This window comes from Nicotiana sylvestris, chromosome 3 (assembly GCF_000393655.2).
Source record: "Nicotiana sylvestris chromosome 3, ASM39365v2, whole genome shotgun sequence".
NCBI lineage: Eukaryota > Viridiplantae > Streptophyta > Magnoliopsida > Solanales > Solanaceae > Nicotiana > Nicotiana sylvestris.
The window spans coordinates 130,784,646-130,800,384 of NC_091059.1; the positions used below are offsets into that span (position 1 = coordinate 130,784,646).

A 15,739-nucleotide genomic window follows, 5' to 3' on the forward strand; every position below is an offset into this window, starting at 1 on the left:
TTTCCTACCTTATTGCTTTGATACTTCTTGATTGTGAGTTCCTCTATGACTTCGTGCAATTAGGTTACATGTCCAATTGTTGTGGTTGTCGGTATAGTTACCACGTGCTTATTATGTCTTGTTGTGTAGTTGAGATTTCATTGTGAAGTTAATTGTTGGTACAAGTTTGGTTATAGTTGATTCCCTTGCCGGGACATATTTTATTCTTACTGTTGATTCCCTTGCCGGGACATATTTATTCATGTTGTTGACTCTTTTATCTGGATATTATTGTTTCCTTATTATTCCCTTTCCGGGATTCTTTCGTGATAGGTGTTGATTTGTATATGTGGAATGGGTTGCATGCCGTAACAATATTATATGGATCGTGTTGCATGCTATAACATCATTATATGATTTGGATCGGGTTGCACGCCGCAACAATATTATATGATTTGGATAAGGTTGCACGCCTCAACATCATTATATCATTTGGATCGGGTTGCACGCCACAACATCACTATAAGATTTGGATCGGGTTGCACGCCGCAACAGTACTATAGGATTGGGATCGGGTTGCACGCCGCATCAAGAAAGAAGAAAAGTGGATATTGAGTCTTATGGTGAGAACGAGAGTAAAAGCACGAAGGGTGATGACGTGCACTTTCTGTTGTTATGTTTATTTGTTGTTATCAATTCAAATGTTTAAGTTGTTTAATCCCTTTATTGTTGTGATCCGTTGTGTTAGAACCCACAATGTTGTCAATACCTCGCTATATATATATATATATATATGTGTGTGTGTGTGTGTGTGTGTGTTCCATTACTTCAAACTTCAATAATTGTTACATCCTTAATTCAATTAGTTTTTTAATTATATTCCCTTAAACCGTTTGAGGTTGTATGTTTCTTAAAAAGGAAGTTCTACTAAGTTTTAAGTTATCAACTCCCTTATTAAAGGTAATAATTCTTCCGATGTTGTATTTTAAATTGAAAGGGGTAATTTCTTACTCGAATGATTTCTAAAAACAACTTCATCTTTTCTCGCCGATTTTGCCAAATTTATTTAGAAATTGTAATTTAATTTATATTATGTAAATAGGACTTCTTGAACATCTTAAGTGCATTTGTAAGGACATTTTGTATTGTATATCAAGTGGATTTTGTTGTTAAGAGTGAGATGGAAAATATGCGGGCACAAGGTGCCATATGTGCTGAAAGTTCGAAAGTTGAGATTATGATATGAGAAATGGAGGATTGAAATGATCGCGATGGTGTATTAAACATGATGTGATTGATTGAGTTGACGTTGTTTTCTTTAATTGGATACATCCTTACTTGTCTCTGTCTCTGTTATGTCAGTGTTAAATTGCTTAGGTTATCTGATTTACTTGGTTTCCGTTCGTTACTATCCGTGTTCTCCCTTTATTGTTTATACTGTTTGTACTTAGATTTTCTCTTCGCAGTTGATATTACTTCGTTATCTTTATCTTGATGTTTTATTACCATATCTTGTTCATTTTATTTGACCAGTAGGTGTCCTGATTGTTTCTCGTCACTACCCCACCGAGGTTAATCTTGATACTTACTAGGCACCGTCGTGGTGTGCTCATACTACACTTCTATACATTTTTGTGTACAGATCCAGGTGGATTGATAGTAGCTGTGCGGGTCGTCGCGCTGGAGACTCAAGGTAAACCTGCTACAGCATTTGCAGGTCTCGGAGTCACCTTCATTTGAATTTATTTCCATTTGCTCCTTGTTGTTGGGTAGTGATGTATTATTTTGTGTAATCACTCTTAGATGCACCGTGCTTCGCGATCGCGTAGTCACTCTCGCGATTGTGAAAGGGCAACTGAGACTGGGGGTGGATTTGTTCTACACAAACGCGTAACCTGGATCACGAACGCGAAGCACTGAGGGGCTGCTCTACGCAAACGCCACCTGAGGAACGCGAACGCGTATAGTAAATTGGAGGTGGGCTAGGATTCATCATTTATTCTACGCGAATGCGTACCTTGGTCCGCAAACACAAAGGTCAGGGGAGCTTACCCTTTGCGAACTTTTAGGAGAACTCGCGATCGCATAAGCCTGAGGAAGGCGGCCCTTCGCGAACGCGGCAGGCCCTTCGTGAACGCGAGGAAGGCCTGCCCAGTCTTCTTAAAAAGTAGCAAAATCGGGAATTAGCCCACATTTTCATATTTTCAAAACTAGAGAGCATTGAGTCGATTTTCAAGAAGCAAGTTCTTCCTAAAGTATTGGTATATGATTCTAAACCTTTTTCTTTCGATTTCCCTTTCCATTTCATCAATCTTCATCCAAAAATCTAGAGTTTTTATGGTAGAAATTGAGAATTTGGGTAGAGTTAGGACTTTTTGAATAATTGGAATTTAGACCTCATTTTGGGGTCGAATTTCGAAACTAATTGTATATTCAGGCCCGTATGGGTGATTGGGTTTTGGTCCGAACCTCGAGTTTTGACCAAGCGGGCCCAAGGTCGATTTTTGACTTTTTGGGGAAAATGATAGAAAATCTATAATTAAGCATTAGGTATGAATTATTTAGCATTTATTGATGTTAAATTAATTTGGTTTAGATACAAGTAAATTGGAGGCGAATTCTAAGGGGAAAGCGGTGTTTGAGGCTTGAGTTGGTTGTGGAAGTTAGAGGTAAGTGTTTGGTCTAACCTTAGCTTGAGGGAATAGGTATTGTGCCTTATTTGCTATGTGCTAGTGTAGTGTACGACGTATAGGTGTGATGACGGGTATCTATACGTTGGTGTCAAGCATGCCCGCGAGTCTTAAATTGTAATCGTTGTGCTTCTTAATAAGTACTACAAATGCCTAAATTGCTGATTCTCTTTGTTGAGCAAGACTTATGATTATCTTCTTGGTATTTGTTTATTGTTGAGCATTGGCTTCAGTTGAGGTTCCTTCGTGAAGTTAATTGTTGGTACAAGTTTGGTTATAGCAGATTCCCTTGCCGGGACGTATTTAATTATTATTGTTGGTTCCTTTGTCGGGACGTATTTATTCTTATTGTTGATTCCCTTTGTCACGATCCAAAAATCCCTCCGAAAGAGTCGTGATGGTACCTAGTCTCTAAACTAGGTAAGCCTAACATAAATTGAAATAACATTGATGCTTACTAACCTTAAATTAACCAACTCTGACTAATTCAAAATTCTCAAAATCGCTAAAATATACCAAGAACCCTCTGTTCTTTGACTTACTTCAACACCAAGTCACTTCCTAAGTCGTCACAACGAGAAGGAAAGTGACGATAACCACGATATTCTTTACGCCGACCTTGCGTGGTTTATCTTTGGATTCGCTCCAGGATCATGGGGGACTGACAAGCGCTGAACACAACACAAAACCGAAGCTCGCTAGTGTGAACAACTAATTTTTGATCACATCCAAATTTTATTTTAGCGTAAATATTTCTTTTAGATCTAATCTTAATCTTACTCTTGACAGGTTTTATTTTAAACAAAAAAAACTATAAAAATATTAACAATCTTAGAATACATATTTTATTCCTATTTGTAATGAGAAAAAGAAAATTTACAAATATCATATGATTTCTTTTCACTATAATTTTAATAAATTATGGTATTTTTTTTTAGTAATATTAAAAGGATATGTAAATATATATATTTCATATATATATATATATATATATATATATATTATTTAGTCTAGAGTTAGTTCATTAATATTTTTTTTTAATAGTTCAATTAAATTCTTTTTATAAAAGAAAAAAGAAAAAAAGCAAGCAACAAGAATTCACGTGACATTTAAAGTTAGGGAACAAATGTAACTTTCAAAAAAAAGAGATTCAATCCATCCAGGATTCTTGCACAGTTTCGTTGCTTTATTTTCGGATAGTGTGCAAATTTTTATTCTAATCTCTTCCCTCAATCACCCCATGATCCCCTCTTTCCAAACCCATCAGATAATTAACTCCCCCCACTCGTTATCTTTCACTCTTGCACACAAACCCAATTCCTCAACTCCACTTCAAAACCCACGTTCCCCACTCCAAATTCTAGGAACAAAACTACTAATATTCTTCTCTATAAAGAGACAACAGAGACGGAGCAAAAAAGGGGGGGGGGGGTGCGGATTCGGCAATATAACCAAAGAGAAAGAGATTACATGCACAGAAACCTCATTGATTTTAAAGGAGGAATAATTTTATTTGAAGGAAAGTTCTATCTAGTTTCAAGATCCGGTTCGTGGTTACAATTCTCGCTCATATATCATAATTGCTGGAATTTATGTTTCAATATTGGAAAGTTTCTAAAGGTTCTTTTCTTATCTTTTATCTTTTCTGTATTTATTCTTGAAATATAGAAGTGTTCTTATTGAATTCTTGTTTCAATTTCCTTTGTCGTTTATATGATCATTAGATTTTATGAGTTTTAGTCATGGTTCGATTTCAGCATTCTTAATATTGTTTAGTATGAATTAAAGTTTGAAAGAAAATCATTTTTAAAAAAAGGTACGCCTTTTATGGTGTTCATAGGTAATTACTAGATTCTTGGATGAGTTTATTTTAATCTTTAATTTTTAGATTTCGATGACAATAAAAAATTTCGTTTTGATCTAATGTACATCGCTTGATTGTTTGCGGCTTTAGTAAAATAATAACTAAGACATTTTTTTTTTTTTTTGCTCTCTCTTTCCATTTTTATTAGGATAGGTGCTTAAAGATTTTTTTTTTACTTTGTTATATTTCTGTTTATTTTTTTAAGTTTCATTTATATTTTTGGTGTTAAGTAACGTGATTGATAAAACTTGTTGGAGTATGTCTTAGTTTGTTATTTGAGTTGCTGAAATATTTGTTCTTTAATAGTTAAATCAGATTCATGTTCATATAGATATCTATATCAAATTACGACAAGATACTCACATAGAACAATATGATAACTAAATAAAATTATTATTTTATATTAAGTTCCGATAATGAATATGGCTGGAATTTACATATTTTTCTTTGTATAAATGTTTCCGGATCCTATTAGTGAAATTTTACTGGGTGATTGTTGTTGTTTGTATAAATGTTTCTAGATAATAATAAATCTAATGTTAAGTAGGTTTGTTTAAATTGTAACACATCCATTAAATATTTGAGTATGTTTCCTTTTTAATTTATAGTTTGTATAGATTTGTTAGTTATCTTCCCGTTTTGTTGAATTCTTTGGCGAGAGCATGATTTTTTTTTCTTTAATCTGTAAAAGAATTGAGCTTCTGCTTTCATCAGCTTTTCTTTAGATGTTTAGTTTTTTTATTTTTTATAAAGAAGTTATTTTCATAAATATTTAAAGCGTGAATATTTCTTTGCATTGTTAGTTTAATCAATTTCACAAAAATGAGAAGCCTATATTAGAATGACTCCGGGTTCAAACGCAGTAATGCTTAAAAATGAAATGTGTCACATGAACACTGTTGAGTAATGAAAATCATGCTTCCATATAGTTACCTCAAAACCAAATCGATAGTATGCTTTCAGGTACGATCTTAAAAAATCAATCATCGTGACTGTATACACGTTCGTGTGACATAATTATAATTTTTAAAATAAATCAAGGTACGCATTCGCGCACTTTGACCAAGCTTTTTCTTAAATAAACTAAGTGTTGTGAATTGTATACATGTACGCGTGACATGACTCTTGACATGCTAAACCACACGAGTATACGTACGCGTAACTTGATAATTCTTTAAGTACGAGTAATCGAGTAATTAAAAGCGGTAAAGGTAAAATGCATGTAGGTTCTAAAACACGTAATTAAATAATTTAAGCCAAGTATAAATTATTAAGCGATCGTGCTAAAACCACGGAATTCGGGAGTGTCTAACACCTTCTCCTGGGTTAACAGAATTCCTTACCCGGTCTTCTGGTTTCGCAGACTTAAAACAGAGTCAATCTTCCTCGATTTGGGATTTAAAATAAACCGGTGACTTGGGACACTATAAATTATCCCAAGTGGCGACTCTGAATAAAATAAATAATCTCAGTTCGATTAATGTCACTTTAATTGGAAAAACTCATATCCCCTCGGGAAAAAGGAGGTGTGACAGTTAGTCAAAGAGCGTATAGTAAAATATCGTCTCCACGAGGATTGATTTAAACAATATTCAAGTAATTTCTGGGTTAAATATTATTCAGGATGTTCAACACTTTAATTTGGGATGAGTATTAACTACAATTAACTACTAAAAGTAAAACAATTGACAAGGCAAAGAACTAGAGACTAGCAGAATTAGGTTGGTATCAATGTGTAACGATCCGACCGGTCGTTCGAAGAGTTATAGCCCTATTCCCCCTATTTCCTGCTTCTTTTGTATTCTTCAGCTGTATTTTGACTTACCGGGTTAGTTGGTTCGGGTCCGAAGTGATTTTAGAGTGAGTTGAGACACTTAGTATCTTGTGAGAAGGTTTAGGTTGGGAAAGTTGATTGGATTTTGAGTTATGTGCAAATGACCTCGGATTTGATTTTGATGGTTTTGTTAGCTCCGTTAGTACTTAGGAGCACATCCGAAAAGTGATTTGGAGGCCTTTAGTGGAATTAGGCTTGAATAGACGAAAGTTGAAATTTTGGCGATTTTGGTCGGCAATGAAAAATTTGATATCGGCGTCGGATTAGATTTCTGGAAGTTGGAGTAGGTTCGCGGTATCATTTTTAACTTGTGCAAAAATTTGAGGTCATTCGAATGTGATTTGATAGATTTTGGCGCTGTTTGTAGAATTTGGATGTTTCGAAGTTCATTATGCTTGAATTCGTGTGTAATTTGTGTTTATGATGTTGTTTGAGGTGATTTGATGTTTTGACTAGGTTCATATGATATTGTGGAATATGTTCGTATGTATGGTTGAGGTCCCGAGGGCCTCAGGTTGATTTCGGATGATTAATGGAACAAGTTTGGAAATTGGAGGACTGCTGAAGTTGAACTCAGCTGTTATAATCGCACATGCGGATGTCTCATCGCAGGTGCGAGGCCGTAGAAGCGAGTAGGAGATCACAGATGCGAGATTGGAGGAGATGGGCAAAAGGTGCAGGTGCGATGAAGTTCCCGCACCTGCAATGGACATAGAAGCAGATTATGGGGCGCATGTGCGTGTTTGGACCGCAGGTGTGATGGTATTTCTGCACCTGCGATGATCGCAGATGTGCTCAGCGGATCACAGAAGCGGAGATTAGATTTTAATAATTTTCTGCAGAAGCGGAACTTTGTTCGCAAAAGCGGTTTTGCATATGCGCTAAATGAGCCGCATATGCGATTTTGCTAGGCAGAAGGTATAAATAGAGGACTTCGGTAATTCTTCTCATTTTCACATTTTTTAGCACGAAATTTGGAGATTTTGAAGAGAATTTTAAGGGGAATTCGAGGTTTATCACTAAGGTAAGTTTCTTTAGTCTAACTATCCTTAGAAATGGTATTTTCCCGTTGATTTCCCACTTAATTAGTGAGATTTTGAAGTGAAAATCGGATTTTGATGAATTTGGTATGATTAGACTCATGAGTGAATGGTTTTTCGGGTTTTGTGACATTTGTCGGATTTCGAGACATGGGCTCGGGGGTCGGGTTTGAGCCGATTTCGGATTTTGAGTCTAATTTAGTAGTTTTTCTTGTGAAAATGGTTCCTTTAGCCTATATTGATCATATTGTATTGCTTATGGCTAGATTCGGGACGTTTGGAGGCCGAGTTGAGAGGCAAGAGCATTGCGGAGTAGCATTTTACTCGGTTTGAGGTAAGTAATGCTTTCAAACTTAGTTTTGAGGGTTCTAAACCCCGAACTACGTGTTATGTGAATATTATTGATATGACGCACATTCCAAGTGACGGGCATGCACCGTGAGAATCGGGACCTGGTTCATTCCATGACACCATTTAATGACTCTTTCTTGTTGACATCCATGGTTCCATTATGTGATAAAGTAATTGAGCTGTAAAATATGCAAGATATCATGTTAGGGCTTCACGCCGATACTATTGAGACCCCTAATGGTCATTTCTTGCTGTCATCTCACTGATTCATTAATATTCTGTACTCAGTCATATTCATGTATTTCATATCATATCTCAGTCTCAGTTGTTATTTATTGGCACATCATATCATTGTTTCGGGCTAGATTTTCATGGCATTGTGAGTTGTGGGTGAGACTGGAGAGTGATGACTGAGTGACGCTGAGAGTTTGATTATAAGTGAAAGTTATAGGATCGGGCTGTATGCCGCAGCGGTTATATTAACTTGTGATAGCTCTTGGGATGAAGGAGTCCCTCCGGAGTCTATACACACTCCCAGTAAGCTCAGTTGATATTATTATTTGGAGATGGATCTTCTTCATGAGGTCGGAATGGCCTATGTCCTCGGTACTAGAGACTGATGGTCAGTGATGTGTATATTCCGGGATAGATATTCCCTAGGCCGTGTGAGCCATATATAGTACCGAGTGGTTGTGAGATTATTATTATTATTACCTGGAGATGGATCTTCTCCATAGGGCTGCATTGGCCTTCCTTAGTACTGATTGACTGCTGTCAGAGATGTGTATAATCCGGGATGGATCTTCCCTAGGCCGTATGAACCATATGCAGTACTGAGTGGAGGAGCATTTGAGAGTGTGAGCACATGAGATATTCGGCATGGTACATCACATACAGCATGTGCATTGGCATGTAGATGTAGCAAAGCTGTATTCTTTACCTTGTTCGTATCTGCTCCATTTTACTATTTTAGCTGCCTATTTATTGAAAGCATGCCTACGTTTCTGCACATTTATTTCTATTATTTTTTGTTGCGGTTGAGTTCGTCACTACCTCTCAGTCTATAGTTTGGACTCGTTACTTACTGAGTTGGTGTACTCACGTTACCCCCTGCACCTTGTGTGCAGATTCAGGTACTTTTGGTCCCAGTGGCAGTCGCTGATCGAGGCTTCAGGCTTTAGGAGACTAACGAGGTATTTGCACGGCATTCGTAGGCCTTGACTCTCCATCTTTATCTCTAGATGTATTTCAGTTTGTTTCTTTAGACATTGTAATAGACTATGTTCTCCTCTAGATACTCATGCACTCAGTGACACCCCGGTTTTAGGCAGTTGTATCGTAATTTGGATTTTATTTTGTTTTCAAAAATGTTCCTTAATGAATTGTCGCTTCTATGTTTATTGTTCAAAAATACTTTTTGCAGTGTTGGATTATTGAGTTGAGGCTGGCCTAGTTCCACAATAGGCGCCATCACGACGGGTCAAGTTTTGGGTCGTGACACAATGTGAGAAATAAGGGTCATGCCATGATAAGTGCAAGATTGTTATCCTATAATTGACACAGTTTAATTTCACTATTAATGTTCTATTGATTCTCTCGAATTCAATAGGTTATTATCCTATTATTCTTACTCAGGTGCCTCTCTCGATTAAACCTATACCGTACAAATAACGTAATATAAAATGCGGTGAAACTTGCAAGAATCTATTGGTAAGAATGGTCTAAGAGAAACTTCTCTCGAATATTTCTCAATTTTAATTCAAAAGGGTAGATCACAAAGCTCTTTCGATTACTTTAAAGAAGTACCAAAATAAATTAAGGATTGTATTGCAACAATATTCAATATTATGCTCCTCTTTCGATTAAACATGATAATGAATAAAATCACAACTAGAATTAAAGCTCTCCTAATAAATTCCAGCTATCAAACAACAATCAAATCCATATATAACAATCAAGTCACAAAATCATGTCAAACCATAAGGGGAAACTACTCCATAATCATGGAGAAAATCATCACAAATAGAGTTAAAGAGTAAGAAAACATCAATCCAATGTTACAATCAAAACTCTTGTATTTAATTGATAAAAAGATGATGAAATCTTGTGTCTTAAAGCCTTCAATGCTATCTAAAATCTCTCGAGGTCAAAAGTCCCTTCAAAAATATATTTTTGGTGTATTTATACCATGTAGGAGCGAGCCCGGACGAAATTACCCTTTTCAAGCAGAAACAAGAAAATACTCTGTAAAAATTGCACATGCGCGGCGGCCCACACGGTGTGCCAGTGTAGAAGTTCAGAGAGCGATTTCTGACGGATAGCAGCAAAATACACTACCGCGCTGCCCCATTCGTCGCCCCATGTGGCGCGACTTTGTAAATTTTACAGAGTAAATTATTTTCTTCATTTTTTGATATCCAGACTCGGTCCCCGATCCCCGAACGATATCCCGATTTAATTCTTTGGGCTTTTACTCAGACTTCAAATCTCCAAATTGTTCGACTTAGCTCCCGATTATCTTTTTAACTCGGAATCACTTCCTGCAAGGCATAAAATACGCAATAAGTGCAACTCACGATCATTTAAGCTCTAATCCACGTAAAGTACAGTAATTAGAGTGCAAAACGCGGCTAAAACATGAGTTTCTAGCCTACCATCAGGGACTCTTGGAGATTATCTAGGAGTGTTTAGGAACTGTTTTAGTCGAGAAAAATGAGTTAAAACAAATTAGAATTAACTTAAATACGAGCTGGGCTTTTTGCCCGACTTTGTGGGTCCCAAGGGAGCTGCTTGTGCAGTCTCACGAAAATATATATTTCTTTACTCCAATATCGTATCGACGAAACGTTTAATGTGTTGGAAACTAGACTCTTCGACCTTCAATTTCATGGGTGGATCACCCTTTAATTCTTGTTATATTGATAGAAAAGCTCTGCTACATTTGACCTAATTTTCAACGCATTTATGAACGTAACTTGTGATGACCTTTGCCAACTTTTATTTTACAATTTGCTTGACTTTAAACTTAACATACTTATATTGTATAATTCAAATACCTAAAAAAACAACCTCCATAGTAGATTAAAGTACTCCTAGTTTTACCCCAAAAGTATGAGTTATAACATTTTTGATTCGTTTAGCCTCCAACCCTCGCGATAATTCCTTAAGACTTTTTTTTACCAATTATTATCTTCCTTAAACTCTCTGGCTCATAATGATTTACTTAAGACATATTCTAACGTGACAGTACGGGGTGTAAATGTTATCTAGCTAGGTTGTTTGGTAGGTGTTTGGATGAGTATCCTCGTTGAAGTTAAAGTTGAAAAATAGTGTGTGGAACCCAAAGGCATAGACATACCTATGCTATATAAAGAAAGGTCATCGGTACCCACAAAGTTTCGTAAAAATTTCATGTATATATGTATATATTTTTAGAAAATAGTGATATATTAGTAACGGACACCTTTTATATAAAGCAATTTTTTGTTGAATCGAGATGTTCACCTTCAACCTTCAAATCCTGAATCCGCATCTACTCAATGGTGTGTTTGAAAATAAACATCACTAGGAAGTTTTTGAAAGTAAAAAAATTGTGAGTATGAACCAATATTGAAAGTAAAAAAATTGTGAGTATGAACCAATATTTCACTTGAAATACATATTCAAACCAATATTTCATTATTTAATTACTTCATGTTCAATGGCGAAGTTCGGTTTGCAATTAATTTGACTAATTCTAATAGTCTATACTTTTCAGACCATGTACTTTACGGACTAATTCAATTTTTTTAATTGTTTGTCTATTCCAAAATAACGTATGCTATTACATAAATGAAAGTTCATTGAATATTGCAATAGTAATAGATGAAAAAAAGGTACCTAGTACATCTTAACAAACGCTCCCTCTGCATCAGTTGACATAGTTTGATCCGATAGTGGGTAAAAGCTTTTGTGGGCTTTTCAATTTGTATGGTCTAATAGATTCCCATTAAGGATACATGAATAAAATAAAAAATTTAAAGTTAAATTATTTTCAAATATAAAAATATATATATCATTTTTTTGAACGAATTAATAAAAACATAAATTGAAACAGAGGGAATAACTTTGTAGAGTTTTAGGTAATTCATAAGCGGTGCGTGTTCGATTCTCTAGCTATGAACACCATGTCTATTGGGCTCAGTGGTGAAGCCACCTTATAGGAAGGGGTGTCATTCGACATCCTTCGGGAAAAATACATTGTGTAAGTAGATAAAAATGTTTGTGTGTATATATATATTTATAGAGAGAGAGAGAGAGAGTTACTATATATTGACTCCCCTTAATTTTCTGATATGTTTACTTTTATATATTTTAACACTACTTAACAAAAAATCTGGCTCCTCCACTGATTGGGCTCTTGCGTGTCATCATACATGTCTTAGTTCAAATCAAGATGTTTGATGTGATATAAATCGAGTATAAACGAGTACTTGAATACGATAATATTGATATAACAAATATTTAGTATTAATCTAAGCTAAGTTTGTAGAAAAATAATAGATGTAAATTGTATTGTAATAATAGAAGAAACGGTAAAGGGCCTGATATGTCCCTCTAGTATTAACAATTGTTTAAAAATATTCTTTGTTATACTATTTGGTCGTTTAAATCCCTACCGTTATACTATCACACAAATATACCCTTAATTTTAACGGAATGCCACGTGGCAGCTCAGGAACAAAAGGACCCACCCTCTGTTTCAATAGCCCGATCCAATTAAAACCTACCCCAATTTTTTTGCCCATTACCCGACCCATGTGCATCAAATTCAGTGCACAGTTCACGACAAATTGGCCTAATACTGGTATTTTCATCTTCTTCATACCAACTTTTACTATTAAACTCCATGTTTCACCACTTGATCGATTCAACAATCAGGAAAAAGAAGTAATTCCATGCTCTAAAACATCTTTATTTTCCTTATTTTTCAAAGAAAAGGAAATTTCTTCATTTATTTCCCAATCCAACAAAAGTGAAAAAATAATCTCTCATGGTTAGCAATTAGGGTTGTGAGATTCCACAGTTTTTCAATCAAGGTTTCCAAAAAATTTCATAAAAATAAGAAAGAAAGATCAGAAAGCATAACTTCACGATTCTTCACAATTTTCGGATATAATTTTTAAACAAATTTGAAAACCCATTTGCTTTGGAATTATAAATTTGTTGACAGATTCAAATCTGAAGGGGCAATATTTGTTGAGCTTAAAATTGAAGATCGCTATGCAGATATTATGGAATGAATTCAAGTGATTTGGAGCATTGAAGTCTGAGTAAAAGCCCAAGGAATTAAGCTAGGATCGTGTTTGGGGATCAACGGATGATAGTTAAGAACGAACAAAGAATCGAGTAGGCATATTGCGCACTGTCTAGTAAAATCCATATAATTTTTCGCTTAAAACTCCATTTGGGCTTCACAATATATGGTTGGAAAGCTAATTCAAAGGGCTACAACTTTCATGTTTTACATTTTTCTAAATTCCAAACGGTCCACGGTCAGGTCCGCGGCCGCGGACAGAACACTATGCAAAATCTGCAATCAAGTCCGCAGTCGAATCCGCGGCCGCAGACATCCTGACCTTGAAAAGTGTCCTTTTTAGCGTAGGAGAAAGTACAATTATTTGGGCCCGACCCTACTTGGTATATATACATGAAAAAATGGTATTTTGAGCACATTTGACATACTTTGAACATAATTTAGACCTAAGGAGGCTAAGGAGACCGGGGATTCTACCTAAGAAGGCAAGAACACACTAGGAGCAAGCCGGAGAAATCTTCTACAAATTTTTTACTTCCTTCTTCCTATTTCCAATATTGGTTATGAATTCTAGTATTGTAGTTATGCATACTATTATGAATAACTAATTTGTTATCTAGGGTTTTGATGGAATCTATTGAAGGATGATTTTCTTGTTACGTTAATATAGATTTGCCATAGTATTTTCTCTATTTGTTCAACTATATTATTATTGTGAATGGTTGAAGAGCTCTCAATTGAATGTGCCTATTTAGTATGTATTACTCGGGAGAGAGTGCATATTTAGGTAGTTGTTGAACAACATCACTCCTAATGTATATGAGGATCAATACGGTGGGTTTAAAAGTGGGATTAGGAATAAAGAAACTTTGGTGCGATCCGAGTGAGCTGTACTTATGCCAGCTAGCGTAATTCGGGAGAATATGTCTAGTAAATTGTGGTAATTACTCGGGAGAGAGTTACGACAGTTAGAGTGCTCATGATCGGCAGAGAAGACTTAGGCAAATTTATAGATTACGTAGTGGAAAGGATTCCAACAATAAGGAAAATCATAATTCTAGACCTCCTTAATCTTGTCTCCAATCCTTATCCTTGTTAATTGATAGTTTTATTGCTTTCTAGTATTTGTTAGTTGATTAAATAAAAATAAATATTATAATCTTTATAATTAGGAAATTGTTTGAACTTGTGTTTGAACAATTGTAGCTAAGCCTTAGTTCTCTGTGGGATTCGACTCCGGATTTGTAAACCGGATTATATTTGCAACGACCGCTTAGTCTTTTTTATAAGGCATAGTTAGGCGTGATCATTGTTGCATGATAAATTTAGAAACCAAATGTTTTTTTTAAATAGAAGGGTTTTTTTTTAATAAAAGAAAAGAAAAATACAACAATTAGGAAAAGTATAAATAAGGGGGACAATAGCACCGGTATTGTTACCTATATGTCTTGGCTATATAATCACTCCTCTGCGCCTCACATTGCCTTATGATGGCAACCTCATGTAGAGGATTCATGGTGTAGCTGCCGGCAAAGTCTCACGAGGGCATATAATCTCATAGCCGTGTGGATATTTTTCCAAAGGCATAGGACCAAGGCAATACTAACCGGGCTAAACCTTACCTTACTAATCTTATTGAGGCAAAGAAAAGGCCTCACCTACTAACAAGCATGTTAAAAATAAGAACTGAAAAATACCAAATATTCAATGATCATCACAGAGTTTATAACATACTCTGTGATGATATTACAAATGATAATACTTATATAATGATAAAATAGAATGTAGTAGGAATTAAAATCTTGTCCCTTCTTTTTCAAACTTATAAAATCTTCAATTTGTAATTCTTTGTTGTTTTCCTCACCCGTATTCAAAATGTATTCAAAAATCATTATTTCTTTTTTGAACGGTTGGACCTCGTTGATGTAGTTGGGGAAGCCTGCTTTTGTTTGGCAACTCTCATTGGAGGTCGCCTAACATTTAAAAAATCACTAACCTTGTCGTCCCAACTATTTTTCCTTGCATGAGTCTTCTTACCTTTGCCACTATGCATTGGTGATAAATCAACTTGTTTTACTGCATGTGCACGACATTCTTGCAACATTTCATCTTCCTCTCCTTCTTCATAAATGTCCCTTCCAAAGTTTACTGTATTTGGCAAGTTTTGGGTAGTGTTTTGAGTCATCAGTACATTTGCATCTTGTGCCTTTGTTATGACTGTCTTGTCTTGATGTTGTTGAACCCTTTGCACATTATTTCTAACCTTGCTCGGTTGTCCAGTGCAGCAAACTTGAGATGGATTTAACAAATTAAGAGGCTTAGAAATTACCAATGCGTCCAGAAGCTTTCTATCCTCCAAAGATATAGTTGGAGTGGTTGTAACAATTTGTTGAAGTTCTTGCGCAAATTGAATTTGCTGCTCAACTGTTGCATTCAACTGTTGCTGCTATTGTCCAGTTTGATTTATTACTGGAAGAGTACCAGTTGTACTGCTCGACATGGTCTGTTGTTGCCCAGGCGGATTAGCTGCTGTAAATTCTTGTAACCTTGTTCCATTTGTCTTTTGTTGCTGCCTAGACTTAGGGATAAAATCAGGAGCTTTAGGATCAAGCTTATTTCCTGATCCTAACTTAGAAGAAATTCCAATATTAGGAAAGGATGGTGATCCTACTAATAACATCTCAT

At 35.6% G+C, this 15,739-nt stretch overlaps 1 long non-coding RNA gene across 2 annotated transcripts; it reads left to right on the top strand.

Moving 5' to 3' along the window:
• Positions 1–3,842: 3,842 nt before the first annotated feature.
• On the top strand, positions 3,843–9,280 carry LOC104230627 (uncharacterized). Of its 2 annotated transcripts, XR_711900.2 has the most exons (4): positions 3,843–4,289; positions 7,674–7,741; positions 8,886–8,951; positions 9,182–9,280. It is a non-coding gene; the product is annotated as an uncharacterized lncRNA (long non-coding RNA). The 2 variants fall into 2 exon arrangements; XR_711898.2 differs by lacking the exon at positions 9,182–9,280 and having other exon boundaries at positions 8,886–9,083.
• Positions 9,281–15,739: the final 6,459 nt, after the last annotated feature.